Source organism: Lontra canadensis, unplaced genomic scaffold (assembly GCF_010015895.1).
Source record: "Lontra canadensis isolate GAN:19392208 unplaced genomic scaffold, GSC_riverotter_1.0 scaffold89, whole genome shotgun sequence".
Classification (NCBI taxonomy): Eukaryota; Metazoa; Chordata; class Mammalia; order Carnivora; family Mustelidae; genus Lontra; species Lontra canadensis.
Window position 1 is genome coordinate 3662992 of NW_022631083.1, and position 19981 is coordinate 3682972.

Consider the following 19981-nt stretch of genomic DNA (forward strand, 5'->3'; position numbering starts at 1 on the left):
TTAAAAGGTCTCATCACAACAAAAAGTTTGTAGTTATATAAGGCAATGGATGTTAAGTTAACTTATTGTACTAATGATTTCATAATATACACATATATCAAGGGGCACCTGGGTGGCTCTGTGGGTTAAAGCCTCTGCCTTCAGCTCAGGTCATGATCTCAGGGTCCTGGGATCGAGCCCCGCATCGGGCTCTCTGCTCAGCAGGGAGCCTGCTTCCTCCTCTTTCTCTGCCTGCTTGTCTGTTTACTTGTGATCTCCATCTGTCAAATAAATAAATAAAATCTTTAAAATATATATGTATATATACATATATAAGAACATTATGCTGTATGCCTTAAACTTATACAATGTTAGATGTCAATCACATCTCAATAAAAACAGAAGAAATTCATTTTCATTCATTTAATCCATATTTTCCTTTATATTCTTTACCATGTTCATGGCAGTTAAAATCCCTTTGTACTAATTCAAGTAGCTAGAATACTTGTGAGTTTTCTTTATTATCTTTTTTTCTCTTGATTTATCAGTCATGCATTCTGCATTTTCTTTATGTCTCATATTTTTAAATACATGCTGGATATTGTATATAAATGAACCATAGTGACTGAGGAAGTTGGTATTTATTTTTCTCAGGAGATGATTCATCATTTTCTCCATGAGACAGAGCTGAAAGCCTGATTACTTCAATCCAATCAGGGGCTCAGCAGTTTAGGGTTATGTAGGTTTGGCTCTCCTAGGCTTTTGACCTCAGTTACCATGGTTCTTTCATATATACAATAACTAGCACACACAATAATAGTTGCTCTCCCATACAATATAATATCGATATTACGTAATGTCTAACAGCAAAGTCACTTGAAAGATTTCCCGTATTTATTTTGTATTCTCTCTGAACATAATATTTGCCTTTAACTTTGAGGCTGTTTTAAAAAAATTACTTATTTATTTGAGAGAGAGGGAATGAGCAGGGGGAAGAGCAGAGGGCGGGGGACAGACTCCGTGCTGAGAGCCTGATGCAGGGCTCATTCCTACGACCTTGAGATCATGACCTGACCCACAATCAAGAGGTAGGCTCTCAGTCCGTGACTTAGCCACCCAGGTGCCCTAAAGCTCTTTTTATGTCTCTTGGAAATACAGTGGCTTGTACCTGGTTTTAAAGACTGCAGTGATGATCATTAGTGTGATTTTTCTTTAGAGACACAATTCACCAAGTTTGTGCTGAACAGCATTATTGGCTTTGTAAAATTTCCATTGTGCTTGCCTCGAAAAGTAGATAAAAACATTGATGGATCATGTCATTATTTGTCAAATTTTTATAAATGGTGATTATTGGAAGAACAGACTGCCCGCCCCCCGAAAAATCCCAATTTTTGTACTTTCTATTTATCTGTTGATGGCACTTCTTTGAATTCTCTACACTGGCAGATAATAGAGTCCAAGCATACACTGATTCATGTTTTAAATTTATATTAGAGTCCTATTCACAATTTAACCTTACATTTTTATAATTTTTTTTAAAGATTTATTTATTTGTTTATTTGACAGACAGATATCACAAGTAGGCAGAGGGGCAGGCAGAGAGAGAGAGGGAGAAGCGGGCTCCCTGTGGAGCAGGGAGCCCGATGTGGGGCTCGATCCCAGGACCCTGAGATCATGACCTGAGCAGAAGGCAGAGGCTTTAACCCACTGAGCCACCCAGGCACCCCTAACCTTACATTTTTATTTTCTTTTTTTTTTAATTTTCAATTTTATTTGATTGTAACCTTACATTTTAAAATAAGCTTTTATTTAAATTCCAGTTAGTTAACATACAGTGTAATATTGACTTCAGGTATATAATTTAGCAATTCAGCGTTTTCATACATCACCCAGTGTTAATCACAAGTGCACTCCTCAATCCCTATCACCCATTTAATCCAACCTCACCCTACCTCCCCTCTGATAACCATCAGTTTATTCTCTACAGTTAAGTAAGACTCTGCCTCTTGGTTTGACTTTCTCTTCCCCCATCCGCTCAGGCTCATCTGTTCTGTTTCTTAAATTCCACATATAAGTGAGATCATATAGTATTTGTGTTTCTCTGACTGACTTTTTTCACTTAACATAATACTCTCTACCTCTACTCACTTTGTTGCAAATAGAAGAATTTCATTCTTTTTTTTTAATGGCTGAGCAATATTCCATTGTATATGTATACCACATCTTCTTCATCCATTCTTACATTTTTTAAGGTATATATATCTTTTCTTTTTGAACACTGCTTTTAAGCTCTCATGAACTGAGTCATTGATCTATTTGGAGAATTAGGGTTGTATTATAACAAAATGTTGTTAAGAAAAACATGTAAAAATGGTCAAAGTAAAAAAATAGCATAATTGAGATGAACTGCTGTTAATGAGACAAATTACCCAATGAAGAAATATTAATAGAACTAGCAAGGAATGCTTGATGTTGGGTATCAAACAGTCATCAAAGTGATCTTGTGGTGCCTACAACCTTATAGGAAGGGAAAAGTACCAAGAGCCTTGCACCATGATAATTGGGGGCCCACTGTCTTGAGGAATAAGTTTAGAGTCTTGCTAATAGAGAGAACATATTTTCTTCTAATATGGATTTAGATTGAAGTTTGCAAATTCATGCTCTGAGGGCTGTATTGCATCACAAACATCTTTGACTTGTCTGTACAGTATTTGACAAATTTTGAAGTTTCATATAAAAATCTGGCACCTTTTGAACCAAGAGAAATCAATCCCTCATATCAACCACTGGAGCTGGGTAGAAGTTGTCCTTAGTTAGGACGTGCATGTTCCAGTTTGCCGGTTAGCATCACTTCTTATTTTGAAACACTTATGGGGTATTTGGGGGGCTCAGTCAGTTAGGCGTCTGCCTTTGGCCCTGGTCATGATCCTGGGGTCCAGAGACCGAGTCCCACATCGGGCTGCCTGCTTGGCTGGGAGTCAGCTTCTCCCTATCCCTCTGCCCCTTCCCCTTGCTTGTGCTCTCTTCTCTCAAATAAAGAATTAAAATCTGAAAGAAAGAAGAAAGAAAGAAAGAAAGAAAGAAAGAAAGAAAGAAAGAAAGAAAGAAAGACTGACTTGGCTTGCTTTATGTCCTAACATTACTTACCTGGCTTCTGTAAGCACTTGTGGTTTTAACTTGTATTTTCCTGATTGGCAGAATTGAGCCTTTCCTGTTTTCTCTTTTGTGAATGGCCCATTTGTCTCTTATAATTTTTCTATTCCGCTAGCTTTTTCTTACGGATATGCATATGTTCTGAATTAGTCCCTTGAGGTTTATAAGTGTTGTAAAGGCTTTCTCCTAGTTTTTCCTCTTCTCCTGATTTTTCTTTTCTTTTTTAAGTCTGCATTTCCCCCCCACTGCTTTTGTGCTCTTCTTTGTAATTATATTTCAAGTTCCTTCCAAAATAAGGCCCCAGGAACCCCCAGGTTTAAATACATCCCTGAGCTTGGTTGACTGTTGTCTTGTATTCATTCTTGGATATTTGTTCACCAACATTAAACCCCAGGATAGAAGACGGGACATAGCTGGACTCCCTCTTCCATGGCATGAGTCCTTTGCTGACTTCAGAGATGGCAGTGGTAGCCAACGTAGAAATAGGACTGGAACTTGTCCTTGGAACTGGGCTGTGATAAGAAGTACCTGCCAGGAACATCATCATCTGCTCCTTCTTGTCCAAAAGTACCTGCTTTGCTTCAGTGGCTTTAAGGGCCTGATACGCTTTCCTCTTTTACAGGAGATTTTCTGGAACCAAAGGGATCTTTTATCTTTGCTCTTGCTCTACCATGTTTCCAAAGCTCTAAGTGCACATTTCAATAAGTAGAAGTTTTGTATTTTCAGGTAGTTCAATCTATTAAGCCTCCCTCTTTATAGTTTGTGTTTGGTTTTTGAAATACCAAGAGCCATTTTGGCAATATTTCAACAGCTTTGTCTATGTGCCACAATGCATTTTATATACATATATACAAATAGGTCAAAATCATAAATATGACTAAATTATACAGCTGTGACTGCTTTAAATATTGTAATTAAAATTGTACAATTAAAATAAGCACGCCAGCCACTGGTTTAAAAAAAGTTGCACTTTGGTATTTATTTAGCTGTTGAGCTACTGAAATCAATGGCGAGAGTGAAACAATTATCTGATGCCCGTGGGTGGCTACCTTGGAGAATCTCAGCATCTTCCACCACCCCACCCAATTTTTGTCTTTCATAAGAAATATTTATCTCAATTTGAGATTATATTATTTTCTTTATGATCATAATCTTAAAAAGCTTAAAATAGTACTAAATTTCATATGGAATAAAACTTCATATTCTCAGCATCTTACTGTTCTTAGTGATTTCTACTTTCGTCTTAAGTATAATTATGAAAACTCTTATCTAAATCATTGTTTTTACTTAGTGCTATCTAAAAGTAATGGAAAAAGGAAAATAGGGAGCCCAATTTAACCATATATATAACTTCCTCTGCTTTCTGAAGAAAGCAACACAATTCATATCAGCAAAGAAATTTTTTGGAATTTTTTCCTAACATACACTACTGGAAGAAAGAGAAGGGCTTGAGAAATTCGAGTTTTGCAGAGTCTTTGGATATTTAAATGGAGTCCCAGAGCTGGGTTCTCCAGACCAATGGCCAGAGATTTGGGGGTGGAGGACAGAGAAGAAGAGAGAGGGGAAGGGAGGGCTAAGTAGTTTGGCAGAAAGCTGGAGTCTGAGCTGGTAAAATACATTCCAGGAACTTCTTAAAAAAAAGAGATTGAAGATTCGAGATGACTCAACTCTCACTGTTAATTCAGATCTTCGTTATAATCTGCTTTATATACGCATGCCTGTGTGAACAATGCTTTTGAGGAAAGGAAATCTGTTTTATGTGATGCAAGGTGTAACAGGGACAACATGTGTGGGATAGTGAGATGATCCTTCTACGGAACCAATTCAGCTGTGAAAGATGATACATGCAAATAGGAATTGGGTGTCTTCGTGCTCCTCAAAGACATTGAGAAGAATGTGTGCCTTCAATCACCCTCAGCAAGGGGCTCAGACAATTGGGGGGGGCAGGCTCAGGCAATGTTATTAGGATCTCCTGTCATCTGAGGGATACAAACTAAGGAAAAGAATAGGAAACATATAGTGGTCACTTGTCCTTTGCAGTTCTGAAATCCAGTCAATCACATATCTACAGGGACAACAAATGTTGGTTCACTGGTCATTATTTGAAGCTCTTGAATTTATCCTCTGTGGTCTTGTTTCTACCCTTTTGTCTTTTATTTTCATTAGAAAGTATTTTCTCAACCTGCTTCCTGCCCATAAAAAATGTGGACCTAGAAAGCGCTATTCATTTTGAACCATCTCTATACCTTTTAGTTAAAACTTATGGTATTTTAGTAAGTATTTGTCTTAAAAATGTTCTATGTTCCCTATGAATGTTATTGGGTGTCACACCATAGCAAAAATAAACAAACAACAACAACAAAACGATTTCCATAATTTTTTCTAAAATGGGCTTCCCTTTGGGCCACAGGCAAGGCTGTTATGGGAAAATATGCCCCTAATATTCTTAGAAAGTGTCCAGATGGGAGGGTCTACTAGATGCTGCCATTAGTCTTATAGAGATTTTAACCACGGATTTTTAGCCAAACCCTTGATTTAACCTTAACTCTGAGGCTATTTCTTACTTTGATGTTTTGCTGGCCCAAGAGTCTGTCCTGCATTTTCTTTATTTCTTCTTTATCCTGCCTAAAAACTAAACAGTTCTTTGTTTAGTTAATCTCTCTCTCAGTGCGGCTAATAGAAGACTATTGTACTTTCAATATTTTGCCTAGGATTCTCCATATCCACATCAGCAAATTCAGAGCCATTGACTGGAGGCCTAGGAGGTGAGAGAGAGTGGTAAAACCAAACAGTTCTGGAGCTGGGGCAGTGGTACATCAACTAGACAGGTGATACCCTTATTTGCTCAAGTCAGTGAGTTCATTAGCTGCATCTCCTATCTTCCATGATCCCACAGGTGATACTATGGCCAAAAAATTCTAACTCTAGAATTAGAGCTAACATAGCATACTCTCTTTCTCTCTCTTTCTTTTTTTGAACCTCCAAGGGCAATTTTCTCACTGTTATTCCAGGGTGACCTGACAGCTTCCCCTCTGAACTTTGTCTTGCCACCCAGTGTCAAAACCAATGACAGGGGTTTTAGGTTTCTGTTAGAGCAGCAACCCACTTCCGGATACCAATTCTGTTTCGGGGTATCTGTTGTTATTGTTGTGTAATAAACCAGCCTAGCATTTAGTAGCTTAAATCATGCCCATTTTATTGCTCACAATTCTGTGAGTCAGGAATTTGGGCAAGGGTTGGTGGGAACAGGTGGTGTAGATAAGTTTGGAATATCCGTGCTGTCTGCCAGTTGGTGCTAGCTGTCAGCTTGGGCAACCTGGCTCTCCTCTGTTTGAACTCTTATCATCCAGGCCCATCTCTTTCCAGGTGGCCTCTCCAATAGGGTAGACTGGAATTATCTACAGAGCCGTTGGCTTCTAAGAGGGCAGAAACAGAAACTGCAAGAAATCGCAGTATCATTTGCGCTGCATTCTCTTGGCCAGAGAAAGTCACAGGGTCAGTCCAGATTCAAGGGAAGAGGAAAGAGACTTCATTTCTTTTTTGGTAATGTTGCAAAGTGAAGGGCATACAGGATGGGACAGAGGAGTGTGGCCATTTTTGGAAACAACCTGCCTCACAGATAGAAGCAAAATGATCATGAAACCAAATGCTCTCCGAGGCCACTGTATTTCCTAAGCCAACCATAAACCTGATGTTCAAGTTACCCTTAGAAGTCTGGCTCATAAAGCCAAATGAGGTCCCCAGGGAAGTCAGGCATTAAGTGGCCGACACAGACGGCTTTTACAATATTCCTATATGTACTTGTTCGAACATTTTGAAAGACCAACCACCTCAGAAGGTGACCTGTTCCCTTGTTGAACGGCTCTAAATTCTAAAGAATTCTTCCATTTGCGAAGGTGAAGCTGCCTTTCTGGTCTCCTCCCAGGGTCAGATATCTGCCCCCTGAAGCCCCTCACAGGACACCTACCACTTTACAAGTATGGCTGACCATCTTCAGATTTAGATATTTTAAGATTTTAGGTTCAGTAACATTTTAAGAGCGTCTTCTTGACTCAACATCCACCAACTCCTTTACTTGACTATCCCAAATCATGATTTCTAGAAACATGTGTTTATGTGTATAACATATAACTCATGGAATGAATTTTGCCCAGTATGATATGTTTAAGAAGGGCTTATAGAAAATTTAAAAATATCTGACAATGCAAGTAAATGAGCCATTTACTGAAAGTGGATTAAACGTTTGCCTGGCTTAACTATTCAGTTTGATCTTAGGGAAATTGAGTGCTTGAAATTTGTCTTGTCACAACTTTTTCATAACTTACTTGCTGTTTACCAAAATAATTATCTAAATGTAGCATCTTCTATAGCTGGGATTCAGTAGATGGTAAAAGCAGCTGAGTAGTAAGACACAACTTCTAAGAAAAGCTGAAAGCAAAGTTTGCTGTTAAAACTGATGAAAAACCTGCCCAGATAAAAATCAAATCAAAGATTTGATACAAAGATTTTATCAAAGATTTAAAAAAATCAAAGTTGGTTTGATGCTTTGTATGCCAAAATGAAAATAGGAAGCATGTATGACTGGTTGAAGAATCATTTCTCTCTGTGGATGGTGCTTATGAAAGATGGTGTCTCAGACCCAAAATTAGGATGAAGCTTTTACTAGTCAGGGCGGGTGGCTATAAAAAGATAAGAATAATGAAAAACTACAACCAACAAGTAGAACAAGAACTTAATCACAGCCTTGTTGACCCACAACAAGGGGTCATGTCTGATATGCCTTAGTCATGTCTTATCTCATTAGGAAGACAACCCCAAATTTTCCGACAACATTTTTTTGGTGCCAATTTTTTTTTTTTTTTTTTGCCTCTGAGTACCAGCCCCCTAATAAATCCAGAAAGCTTTCAAGTGTGTGCGTCTGTTTGTTTTATAAATAGAAATATATTTGGGGATATATGAAAGGAGCAAAGTATTTATCTCACCATACAGTAAAGGACTTTAAAAATATTCATTGTTGTATAATGGTTTTTAAAACATTAAAGTGGGACAGTTGCTTTGAATTTATGAAGACTAACACATATATAATTAATGGCTTTCCTCTTCTATTTGTATTGTACTTGCTTAGATTTGTTTAGGCTTAGTAAAAAAGCTATGTAAAGGGAAAAAAAAACAATGTGCATAAGTAATAATAAGGATATAATGGGTACTATTAGAGAATCAAAAATAGTCCTGTGTATACAATTAGCCTGAAGACAGTTCCAGATAGTTCTTTGCCTTCACCTTCCATCATAGTGCATAAGTGACGTGAGAAGATCTTTAAAATTTGAAAAACCAAATGCATCCTGGTTGAACACAAAATGTAAGAAAACATAATTTTCCTAAATACATAATAGAGGATAGAAGATTGTCAGAATTACAGAAATCTTTCTAAAAATTGATTCTGAAAACAGTGGTGATGATTGTAAAACAATGTGAATGTACTAAGTGCCTCTGAACTGTGTAGTTAAAATAAATTTAAAATAGTTAAAATGGTAAGTTTGTTTTATGTATTTTACCATAATTTTAAAAAATGCTGCTTCAAAATAAAATCCATAACACATCTAAATATGCCTAAAAACCTACGTGGGTAGAATCCTAAAATCTAGCAGATTTTAGGGAAAGAAAGGAAAAAGGATAATCCCACATTGAATTTGCTGGGATGGCCCATCCTTTTCTTTGTTCACAACCTGCAAAATTTTTGTTAACTTCCGGGCAAGTGTGAGTGCGGCTGGCATAAGCAACAAAGAAGTGATGTGCGCTTGGACCCAGGCAGACTTGTTCTCAGGGTATCTTTGGAAATTTAATTGGTCTGAGTTCACTGTTGAACCAGTTGCAGACAGGAGCAGGCAAGTTCAAGGGCTACTGATGTTCAGAGTGTCCAGGGAGTCAGCTGATTGTAAACGAGACCGGCACAAGTGGCCCTTTATATGAGTCCCTGCTGGCCACACAGAAGCACAATCCCCCATTCATTTGTTCCTTTGGACTTTTGTGGTCTTGGGGCCTTTTGGATTTTCACTGTAGCAGATGACAGAAAATAGGAATGGGTGAATCTGATAGTAGGATTTTCTTTAGGGAATGAAGTTGGGTTAAAAATAAAATAACAAGAGCATCAAATGGGAAAGATAGACAACACCGGGCAGTGTATATCCTGAGCAAATAATTCCAGCTTTTATCTTAAAATGTAGGCTGACCTAGCATAACCCCAGGCCTGGTGACAGACTCTATTATACTATCACAGACTGTAATAGGAATAATTGAGATCACCTGATATTCTGGCTTTCTCATAATTACTAGGCAGCTCAGTTGATGTGGTTGGAACCCAGGCTGGGGAGGAGCATGATGGTTCTTGGGTAGAGAAGTTAAGGTTCACCACAATGGGAAAATACAAATAGGAAGGGTTTGTGTCATTGAGGCTGGGATGCTAATAAGTTGTGCCACTGGGCGGGGGTGGGGGACAGTCTAACTACAAGAAGCTGTCACAAGATTGTCTGGGGTATTCTCTAAAGTACCATGTCTCAAACTTTAATTACGGATGGATGAAGTGAGGGTCAAAACCCAATCTTCGATTCTGTAGATTGTACATTCCTAACAAGCTTCTAGGTGATGCTTATGTTGTTGGTCTGAGAATCACACTTCATGTAGAAAGACTCTAAAAAAATTAGGGCCAACTAGGGGGAGACTAGCATGATTCCAGTTGAATCTAGTATTTCCACTAATGAATTGAAAGTTTAAAAATCTAACATTTGCTCTAAAGTTCTAACATTTGCTCTAAAATTCTTACATTAACGAAGTGCTCTGAAATCATTCATTTATATGTCTCAGGCTAGAGCTAGTGGGTTTCAGTGGAAAGAAGGATGACTTCCAAGAGGGAGTTCAGAAATGTATAGTTATCTGTTGCTCTGATAACATAGAAACGCTACTGTGATTCAGTGCCTGGAGGCCCCAAACTCTTATTGTCTGATAATGTGTAAGAGTTCTGAACAAAGAATTTTCCCAACTCCAGAGAGCCCCCATTAAGGTATCTGACCAACACTAATGGAGACAAATGCTGTACCCATACCCAAAACCTCAGCCAATTAGTTTTTTGAACATATTTTAAAATGCAGAGCCTGGAACAGTACACCTTACATGTGTGCTTCAGATCATTTTTTAGAGTTTTGGCTGCCTTTGGAATTTTCCAGTGGGAAGCGAGGTCTTTCTGTCTAGTGGCTTACATGTGGTACCAATAGCTTGATAAAGTCATGGCCATTCTCACAACGGAGAATGAGCTCAACAGGAAGGACTTCAGAAAGTCCTGCAGAGTCTGGATTCCTTGACATTCTGCATGAAAAATCAGAAAACAGAACTTCCAGAGTCCCCTTGAGGTAATGACATTCTGTTGCTGTTGGTGCTCCAAACATGGGACCATGACCAGTGTGCCTAACTCCAAACACAAATGCCTCCAAGTCTCTCAGTTCTGTTAAATCCCCACCAAATTCTTTTACAAAAGGGAGAGTCCCAGAGTCCCAAATTTGTTGGCCATAAAAAGCTTTTCTAAGGTCAAAACAGATTCTGACCTCTGGTCCCAACAGATACTGTTGAACATTACCATGAGTGTATTAGAAATTCTTGTGGTGGGGCGCCTGGGTGGCTCAGTGGGTTAAGCTGCTGCCTTCGGCTCAGGTCATGATCTCAGGGTCCTGGGATCGAGTCCCGCATCGGGCTCTCTGCTCAGCCGGGGGCCTGCTTCCTTCTCTCTCTCTCTCTGCCTGCCTCTCTGTCTACTTGTGATCTCTCTCTGTCAAATAAATAAATAAAATCTTAAAAAAAAAAAAAAAGAAATTCTTGTGGTAACTTAGTTATGACCAAAAAAAGCTGTGATATGAGAAATATCATAGATATTCCTCATATCTCAGATATGAGAAATGAAACAGAAAGAAGTGACCTAGGACCATGTTCAAGAAAGAAAAGAAGGAAAACCCAAATCAAGTTAGCATGGTAGAAAGGAGGCCTTCACAACTGTTATTTCAGAGACTAATTTTTAAAAAAGGATGAAATAACAGATATTGCAATAAACATATTCAGTACAATATAAGGGAAAAATTGTGTAACTTTCTGAGCTTCCATATAAAGTTCAAGGGATGGGCAACTTCTGACAGGATTTGGCAGGGTCAATCCAATTCCATCTGGGAAAAGCTTTCTTCATCCTGGCTTGGTCTTGGGTATTGCTAGATAGATGGGAAATGTGTCTGGCACCCCAGGGGAGCAGTTTCCATGCCAGGGCCCCAAGTGCCCCGTGACCACATTGCAATGACCTGAAGGAGACACTCTGTCACTGATCACTACATTCTAAAAACTGTAAGATCAGTAAACGTTGACCTGATAAAAAAGTAGTTATATAAGTAAAATAATATGCACATAACACAAATAGTCATCTGTATACATGAAAATGTTCATTCTTTGAAGGGTTGTTGAACAGCAGTAATTACAACAACAGTTCCTACGGGGCACCTGGGTGGCTCATTTGATTAAGCGTCTAACTCTTGATCTAGGCTCAGGTCTTGATCTTAAGGTTGTGAGTTCAAGCCCTGCACTGGGCTCCACCCTCTTGTGGAACCTACTTAAAAAAAATAATTCCTTAACACAGACTCCCTGGAATGCTAGAAAGCTGGTTGATTCTCAGGGTCCTGGGCACTGGCCCTCATTGAGAGCTGGCTGCACTGAGGCCAACTTAGCTTCAAGAACCAGGAGCTCTCCATGTTGGTGAAAGTTCTTCTGAAATAGTGCCATGAGCTCCACTGCATGAGCCTTAACAAAAACTTGACAGAACTTCTTTTTCAGGAAAAGCTTTCACCGGCAGCTGTGAGCCCTGGAAGGAACTTCGGGGCAGGAGAAAGGCATGCAGAGAAGGCTGTGTCTGCTTTGCTCTGCTTCAAGGTTCACTTCTGTTAAGTTCTGTACCTGGTTTACAATAGGAGTGTGTGTGTGTGTGTGTGTGTGTACGCGCACGTGTGTGCATATGCACATGCACCCTTCCTGTAAATCTATAAGCTACCTGTAATGGTACAGGCCATAGTTTGGAAGGGCAGAGACCATTCACATTTTATTTTGTATAACTTCTTGCCTTCTTTAAATACTTCCCATTTCTCGCAGGGAAACAAAACAAACAAACCTACAGAATCCAACTAAAAGGCCCATCAAGTGTAAATCTTAGTTGCACGCAGTATGTAAACCCTAGATGCACACAGTATGTAAAACTTAGATGAACATAGTATGTAAACCTTAGACGCACACAGTATTTTGAACTGCACTGTGGGTACTGCTCAGCCTGCCCGTTTCCTTCTGACCAGGCATTCTTCATCTGCTATGGTCTTCCTCTGGGTCCCGGTGATACAGGCGCTTGGCTACCTGATAGCTCTCTTCCCTGCTGGCTTCTGAGCTGTGGCCTGAGCTGGCAGACTTGGCTGGCCTGACCTTCAAGCTCAGGACTTATGCCCATGGACCTGGTCCCTGAGGACCTGCTCGTCCTCCATCTCACTGGCTGAGGCCTCTCTAAGAGCCCATGGTGCCCTCCATGCAACCCCATTGGGCCCTCTGCAGCCTGGCCTCATCCTGCCACCACTGATGCAGGGCCAGCCCAGTGGACCTCAGCTCAGGGCCCTGCTGGGATTGGAAAACTCTCTGGTTGACCACTCTGCTCAGTGCTCTTAAGTAGCCTGGGCCACCTCATGTTCGTTCAAGAGACCCCACTGCACTGCTCCTTGCAGAGCCCATGCATTCTGCATCCTTTCCTGCTGGGACTTCATGAAGCAGGCTCAGCACCAGCACCAGGTAGACCATTTGGCCAGACCCTTCTTGTTCTGCTTCTATCACCTTCCTTCAGCGGGAAGGAGGCAGGCTTTGTTTTGCATCTCCTCTCTGAGAGCTTTTTTCTGTCAGACTGAACAAAGCCCCAAGGCTCAGCGGAGACAGATGGTGGGACTCTCTTCTCTCTTCACTTTAAGAGATGGTTTAAGCTGAAAGTCAGGTGTAGGCCATTTGAATGGCACGAAAAAGAAAAATCAACCAAACCCACAAAGCCTGGATTTCAAGTCTAGTATCTTGCTAAAGAGGGCACATACCCGACAATAAGCCTTTTGACTCTCCTTCAAGGTGTGAGAGGTTCAAATGAAATGTGGCTTAAGGATAAAATACGTTGTTTTTTTATTTGTAGAATACTGTATTACATTACAACTGCTTTATAGGGTTTTGCAGGAGAAAATAAGACCAAGCAACAAAGAAATACATAATTCAGCACCTATAATGGACGACAAGAACAATATCCTAAAGAACAGGCTTTCTGTCACCAATTAGGTAGTAACCATATTTTGAATATCATCTGTATGTTTGACTCTGCCTGCACAATTAGAATGTTGGTTGCCACTTGTACCTGCATTTGGATTTGCCAGTAATTCTCCTGTCCTCTTTTCGACCTCCCACTATTAATTTATGTTGACCCTCAAAAAAGAAAATGAGGACTTGAATGTCAAGGCATGTGACTTGCATTCTAGGACATATTGTAACTTCCAGAGTACTGACTCAGCAATCTCATGGTTTAGGCTTCATACTCCTGACAGCTGTTTATTTCTTTCAGTGTAATTTCAGAGGAAAATATCCAGAAGGGATTTGCTGCCCTAGATCTATCAGAAAACATATTTAAGATATTCTGTAGTTTTATAATACAAAAACTGAACACTAAACAATCATATCATGAAAGGGTTATAATTTCAATAGCAGTTTACCTGAAATCAGGCAGAAAGATATTTAAAGCACATACCTCTAGGCAGTATAGACAACTGCCTAGAGCAATCTATACTTTTAATGCCATTCCGATCAAAATTCCACCAGTATTTTTCAAAGAGCTGGAGCAAATAATCCTAAAATTTGTATGGAATCAGAAGAGACCCCGAATCGCTAAGGAAATGTTGAAAAACAAAAATAAAACTGGGGGCATCACGTTACCTGATTACAAGCTTTACTACAAAGCCGTGATCACCAAGACAGCCTGGTACTGGCATAAAAACAGAAACATAGACCAGTGGAACAGAGTAGAGAGCCCAGATATGGACCCTCAACTTTACGGTCAATTAATCTTCGACAAAACAGGTAAAAATATACAGTGGAAAAAAGACAGTCTCTTCAATAAATGGTGCTGGGAAAACTGGACAGCTATATGCAGAAGAATGAAACTCGACCATTCTCTTACACCATACACAAAGATAAAATCAAAATGGATAAAAGATCTCAAAGTGAGACAGGAATCCATCAGAATCCTAGAGGAGAACATAGGCAGTAACCACTTCGATATCAGCCACAGCAACTTCTTTCAAGATATGTCTCCAAAGGCAAAGGAAACAAAAGCAAAAATGAACTTTTGGGACTTCATCAAGATCAAAAGCTTCTGCACAGCAAAGGAAACAGTCAAAAAAACAAAGAGGCCACCCACGGAATGGGAGAAGATATTTGCAAATGACAGTACAGACAAAAGGTTGATATCCGGGGTCTATAAAGAACTGAAACTCAACACACACAAAACAGACAATCATATAAAAAAAAATGGGCAGAAGATATGAACAGACACTTCTCCAATGAAGACATACAGATGGCTATCAGACACATGAAAAAATGTTCATCATCACTAGCCATCAGGGAGATTCAAATTAAAACCACATTGAGATACCACCTTACACCAGTCAGAATGGCCAAAATTAGCAAGACAGGAAACAACATGTGTTGGAGGGGATGTGGAGAAAGGGGAACCCTCTTACACTGTTGGTGGGAATGCAAGGTGGTGCAGCCACTTTGGAGAACAGTGTGGAGATTCCTCAAGAAATTAAAAATAGAGCTTCCCTATGACCCTGCCATTGCACTACTGGGTATTTACCCCAAAGATACAGGTGTAGTGAAAAGAAGGGCCATCTGTACCCCAATGTTCATAGCAGCAATGGCCACGGTCGCCAAACTGTGGAAAGAACCAAGATGCCCTTCAACGGATGAATGGATAAGGAAGATGTGGTCCATATACACTCTGATGGAGTATGATGCCTCCATCAGAAAGGATGAATACCCAACTTTTGTAGCAACATGGACTGGACTGGAAGAGATTATGCTGAGTGAAATAAGTCAAGCAGAGAGAGTCAATTATCATATGGTTTCACTTATTTGTGGAGCATAACAAATAGCATGGAGGACAAGGGGAGATGGAGAGGAGAAGGGAGTTGAGGGAAATTGGAAGGGGAGGTGAACCATGAGAGACTATGGACCCTGAAAAACAATCTGAGGGTTTTGAAGGGGTGGGGGGTGGGAGGTTGGGGGATCCAGGTGGTGGGTATTGGAGAGGGCACGGATTGCATGGAGCACTGGGTGTGGTGCAAAAATAATGAATACTGTTACGCTGAAAAAATAAAAAATTAATAATAAAAAATAATAAAGCACACACCTGATACTTTGTAGAGATTTAATGAGATAATGCAGAGGAACCATAGAAGCTAAGAAACGTTTCCAAAACCATTTGCAGACAATTAGGGAATAATGGAATTTGAAAGAAACTTCAAGATTATCTGGTTCAGATTTCTGCTTTCTGTACCTAGAAAAGTTTACTTGACTTTTAGTAGAATAAGTAGGGCTGCTCAAAGATTAGAAAGCCTTAGGATCACAGTCAGTGACTGCAAAAGGAAATCATGCACACATATGTAATGGAATATTATGTAGCCATGAAAAAGAATGAAAGCTTGCCATTTGCAATGACATGGATAGATTTTCCTTCCTTCCTTCCTTCCTTCCTTCCTTCCTTCCTTCCTTCCTTCCTTCCTTCCTCTCTTTCTTCCTTCCTCTCTTCCTCTCTCTTCCTTCCATCTTTCCTCCTTACTTCCTTCTTCCCTCCCACCCTCCCTCCCTCTCTTCCTTCCTTCCCTTTTTCCTTTCTTTCCTTCCTCCCTTCCTTTCTCTCTCCATTTTTCTTTCTTTCTTTCTTCCTTTCTTTCTTTTTGCTTAGCTCTTTTAATCACTAGCCAACTTGCTAGCAACAGGGATAGTTTCTGTTGAGGAAGGTCCTGTGGAGTGGGACTATAGTCACCGGTGACCTCTGTCTTGTCCAGAACTACAGGAGGAAGTTGCTTGTTCATTTTTGCTTTAGCCATGTTGTAATCCCCAGAATCAAAATAGTTTTGCCTGTTCTGCAATTGTCACCTTAAGAAATTTGAAACTCCAGTCTTTTGTGCCAGATGGGGATTTGGGGATTTTCCTTTTACTTTTGCTTCTTCACCTTTTTCTAGACTTTATCTTCTATTTCCTTCTGCTCCTCCACAGAGGCTGCCTCGGTGACTTCTGCGGACATACTGCTCCCTCTTACCCCACTTCTCCGTCTCTCCCAACATGGATGGATCTTGAGGGCTTTATGCTAAATAGGTTAGGCAGATAAAGATGAATACTGTATGATCTCACTTGTATGTGGAATCTAAAGCAAAGCGGACCAAAAACAAAAACCTAAAAGCAAACTACAAGATGAAGAGATTGGGGGTTTCCTGAGGTGAGTGGTATGGGGTGAGTGAAATGCGTGAAGGTGGTCAAAAGGTACAAACTTCCTCTTATAAAATAAGTGATGGAGGTGTAATGTACAGCATGGAGACTGTAGTTAGTAATACTATATTTTATACTTGAAAATTTTTAATGGAATAGATCTTAAAATTTCTCATCACAAAATATTTGTACCTCTGTGTGGTAATGGATGTTAACTAGATTAATTGTGGTGATCATTTTGCAACATATACAAATATTGATTATTATATTACACCTGGAATGAATGTAATGTTACATGTCAATTGTATCTCAATTAAAATAAATCCCAATTCTTAATTCCTGGTATATAGAAAAGCAATTGACTCAAAAGTCATATATTAAATTTATGTCCTGCAAGCTTATTTTTTTAAAAGTTTTTTAAAATTTTATTTTATTTTATTTTTTATAAACATATAATATATTTTTATCCCCAGGGGTACAGGTCTGTGAATCGCCAGGTTTACACACTTCACAGCACTCACCATAGCACATACACTCCCCAATGTCCATAACCCCAGCCCCCTCAACCCCCCTCCCACCCCCCTCCCCCCATCAACCCTCAGTTTGTTTTGTGAGATTAAGAGTCACTTATGGTTTGCCTCTCTCCCAATCCCATCTTGTTTCATTTACTCTTCTCCTACACCCTTAACCCCCCATGTTGCATCTCCTCTCCCTCATATCAGGGAGATCATATGATAGTTGTCTTTCTCTGATTGACTTATTTCGCTAAGCATGATACCCTCTAGTTCCATCCACGTCGTCGCAAATGGCAAGATTTCATTTCTTTTGATGGCTGCATAGTATTCCATTGTGTATATATACCACATCTTCTTTATCCATTCATCTGTTGATGGACATCTAGGTTCTTTCCATAGTTTGGCTATTGTAGACATTGCTGCTATAAACATTCGGGTGCACGTGCCCCTTCGGATCACTACGTTTGTTTCTTTAGGGTAAATACCCAGTAGTGCAATTGCTGGGTCATAGGGTAGTTCTATTTTCAACATTTTGAGGAACCTCCATGCTGTTTTCCAGAGTGGTTGCACCAGCTTGTCCTGCAAGCTTCTTACACTCACTAGTTTGTTCTAGGAATTTAGTTTGTTGTTGTTGTTGTTAATTAATTGAGACATTTCTACATAATAATCATGTCATCTGTAAACAAAGACAGTTTTATTTCTTCCTTTCCAATCTGTATACTTTCTATTTTTCTTTCTCATCTTAATGCATCAATGAGGGCTTCCAATATGATGCTGAATAGGAGTGGAAAGAGGGGACATTCATGGGTTTTTTTTCCCTATCTTAGGGGAAAATCTTCTATTTTCTCACCACTGAGTATTGCATAGAATTTTTGTAGATATCCTTTATCAGTTTGAGGAAGTTCCCTTTATTCCTAGTTTGCCGAGAATTTTCAGCTTGAATGGATGTTGGATTCTGTCAGATGTTTCTTCTGCATCTATTGATATGATCATGTTTTTTTTTTTCTTCTTTAGCCTGTAGATGTGATAGATTACATTAATTGATTTACATTGATTAATTAATTGATTACATTAATTGGTACAGAACCAGTATTCCATTCTGGAATAAATGCCAGTTGGTCATGGTGTATAATTTCTTCTATACATTGTTGAATATGACTGGCTAATTTTTTAGTATTTTTGCATGTATGTTCATGAGGGATATTGATCTGTAATTTTATATTCTTATAATGTCTTTGTCTCGTTTTGGTATTAGTGTTGTGCTGGTTTCATAGAATGAGTTAGGAAGTGTTCTCTTTGCTTTGATTTTCTGGAATAGATTACATAGAGTATTGATATCACTTCTTACTTAAATGACCAATATAATTTACCCATGACACCATCTGAGTTGGATGCTTTCTGTTTTGAAGGTTATTAATTATGAATTCAACTTCTTTAATAGATGTAGAACTATTCAGGTATCTATTTCTATCGAGTTTTGGAGATTTTGTCTTTCAAGGAGTTGGCCCATTTCATCTATGTTGTCAATTATGTGAACATATTTGCCTGTTCTATGTATTTCAATGTTATGGATTCAATTTTTATGTTCCCTCAAGATTTATATGATAAATCTTACCTCCTAGTGTGATGGTATTAGGAGGGAGCAACCCTGGGGGGTGAGCAGGATTAGATGAGGTCATATAAGTGGAGCCCACATGAATGAGATTAGTGCTCTCAGAAGAGTCATGAGAGAGCCTACTTAATTTTTTCTTCTCTCTACTACATGAAGTTACAATGAGAAGTCAGAAGTCTGCAACCTGGAAGATGGCTCTTACCAGAAACCAGCCATACTTGCACCCTGATCTCAGACTTTCCAGCCTCCAAAATTGTGAAAAATACATTTCCCTTGTTTATAAGCCACTTAGTTGATGGTATTTTTTTATAGCAGCCAGACCTAACTAAGACACTTAATGTAAGTGGAATCGTACAATATTTGTCTTCTTCTATCTGGCTTATTTCCCTTAGGAAGTTTTCCATGTTGTGCCATGTATCAGAATTTCATTCCTTTTTAAAGCTGAATAATATTCCATTGTATGTATTTATCACATTAAAAAAATGCATTTGTCTGTTGATCGATGTTTGGGCTGTTTCTATCTTTTGGCTATTGTGAATAACGCTATGAGTATTGGTATACAAATATCTGTTTGAGTCCTTACTTTCAATTCTTTTAGGTATATACCTAGAAGTGGAATTGCTGGATCCAATGGTAATTGTAAATTTAATTTTTTGAGGAATGCCATACTGTTTTGCACAGTGGCAGCACCATTGAACATTCCTACTAAAAGATGTACAGTGGCTCTAATTTCTCTTCACCTTCTCCTGCTTTTTTGTTTTGTTTTGTTTTAAGATTTTATTTATTTATTTGTCAGAGAGAGAGAGAGAGAGATCACAAGCAGAAGGAATGGCAGGCAGAGGGAAAAGCAGGCTCCCCAAAAGGCAAAGAGCCAGATGTGGGACTCCATCCCAGGACCCTGGGATCATGACCTGAACTGAAGGCAGATGTTTCACTGACAGAATCACTCAGGCATCCTGTTTTTTGTTTTTTAAATAATAACCATTTTAATGGGGGGTGAAATGATATCTTATAGTGGTTTTGATCTACATTCCTTTAGTGATTAGTGATTTGAGCATTTTTCATGTGCTTATTGGCTATTTGTATATCTTTTTTGGAGAAATGTCTGTTCAAATCCTTTGCCCACTTTTAAATTGGATTGTTAACT

General features: G+C 39.2%; 1 pseudogene; it reads right to left on the reverse strand.

Annotated features, from left to right (window-relative positions):
* Positions 1-10381: 10381 nt before the first annotated feature.
* Positions 10382-16525, reverse strand: LOC116854239 (annotated as a pseudogene).
* Positions 16526-19981: the final 3456 nt, after the last annotated feature.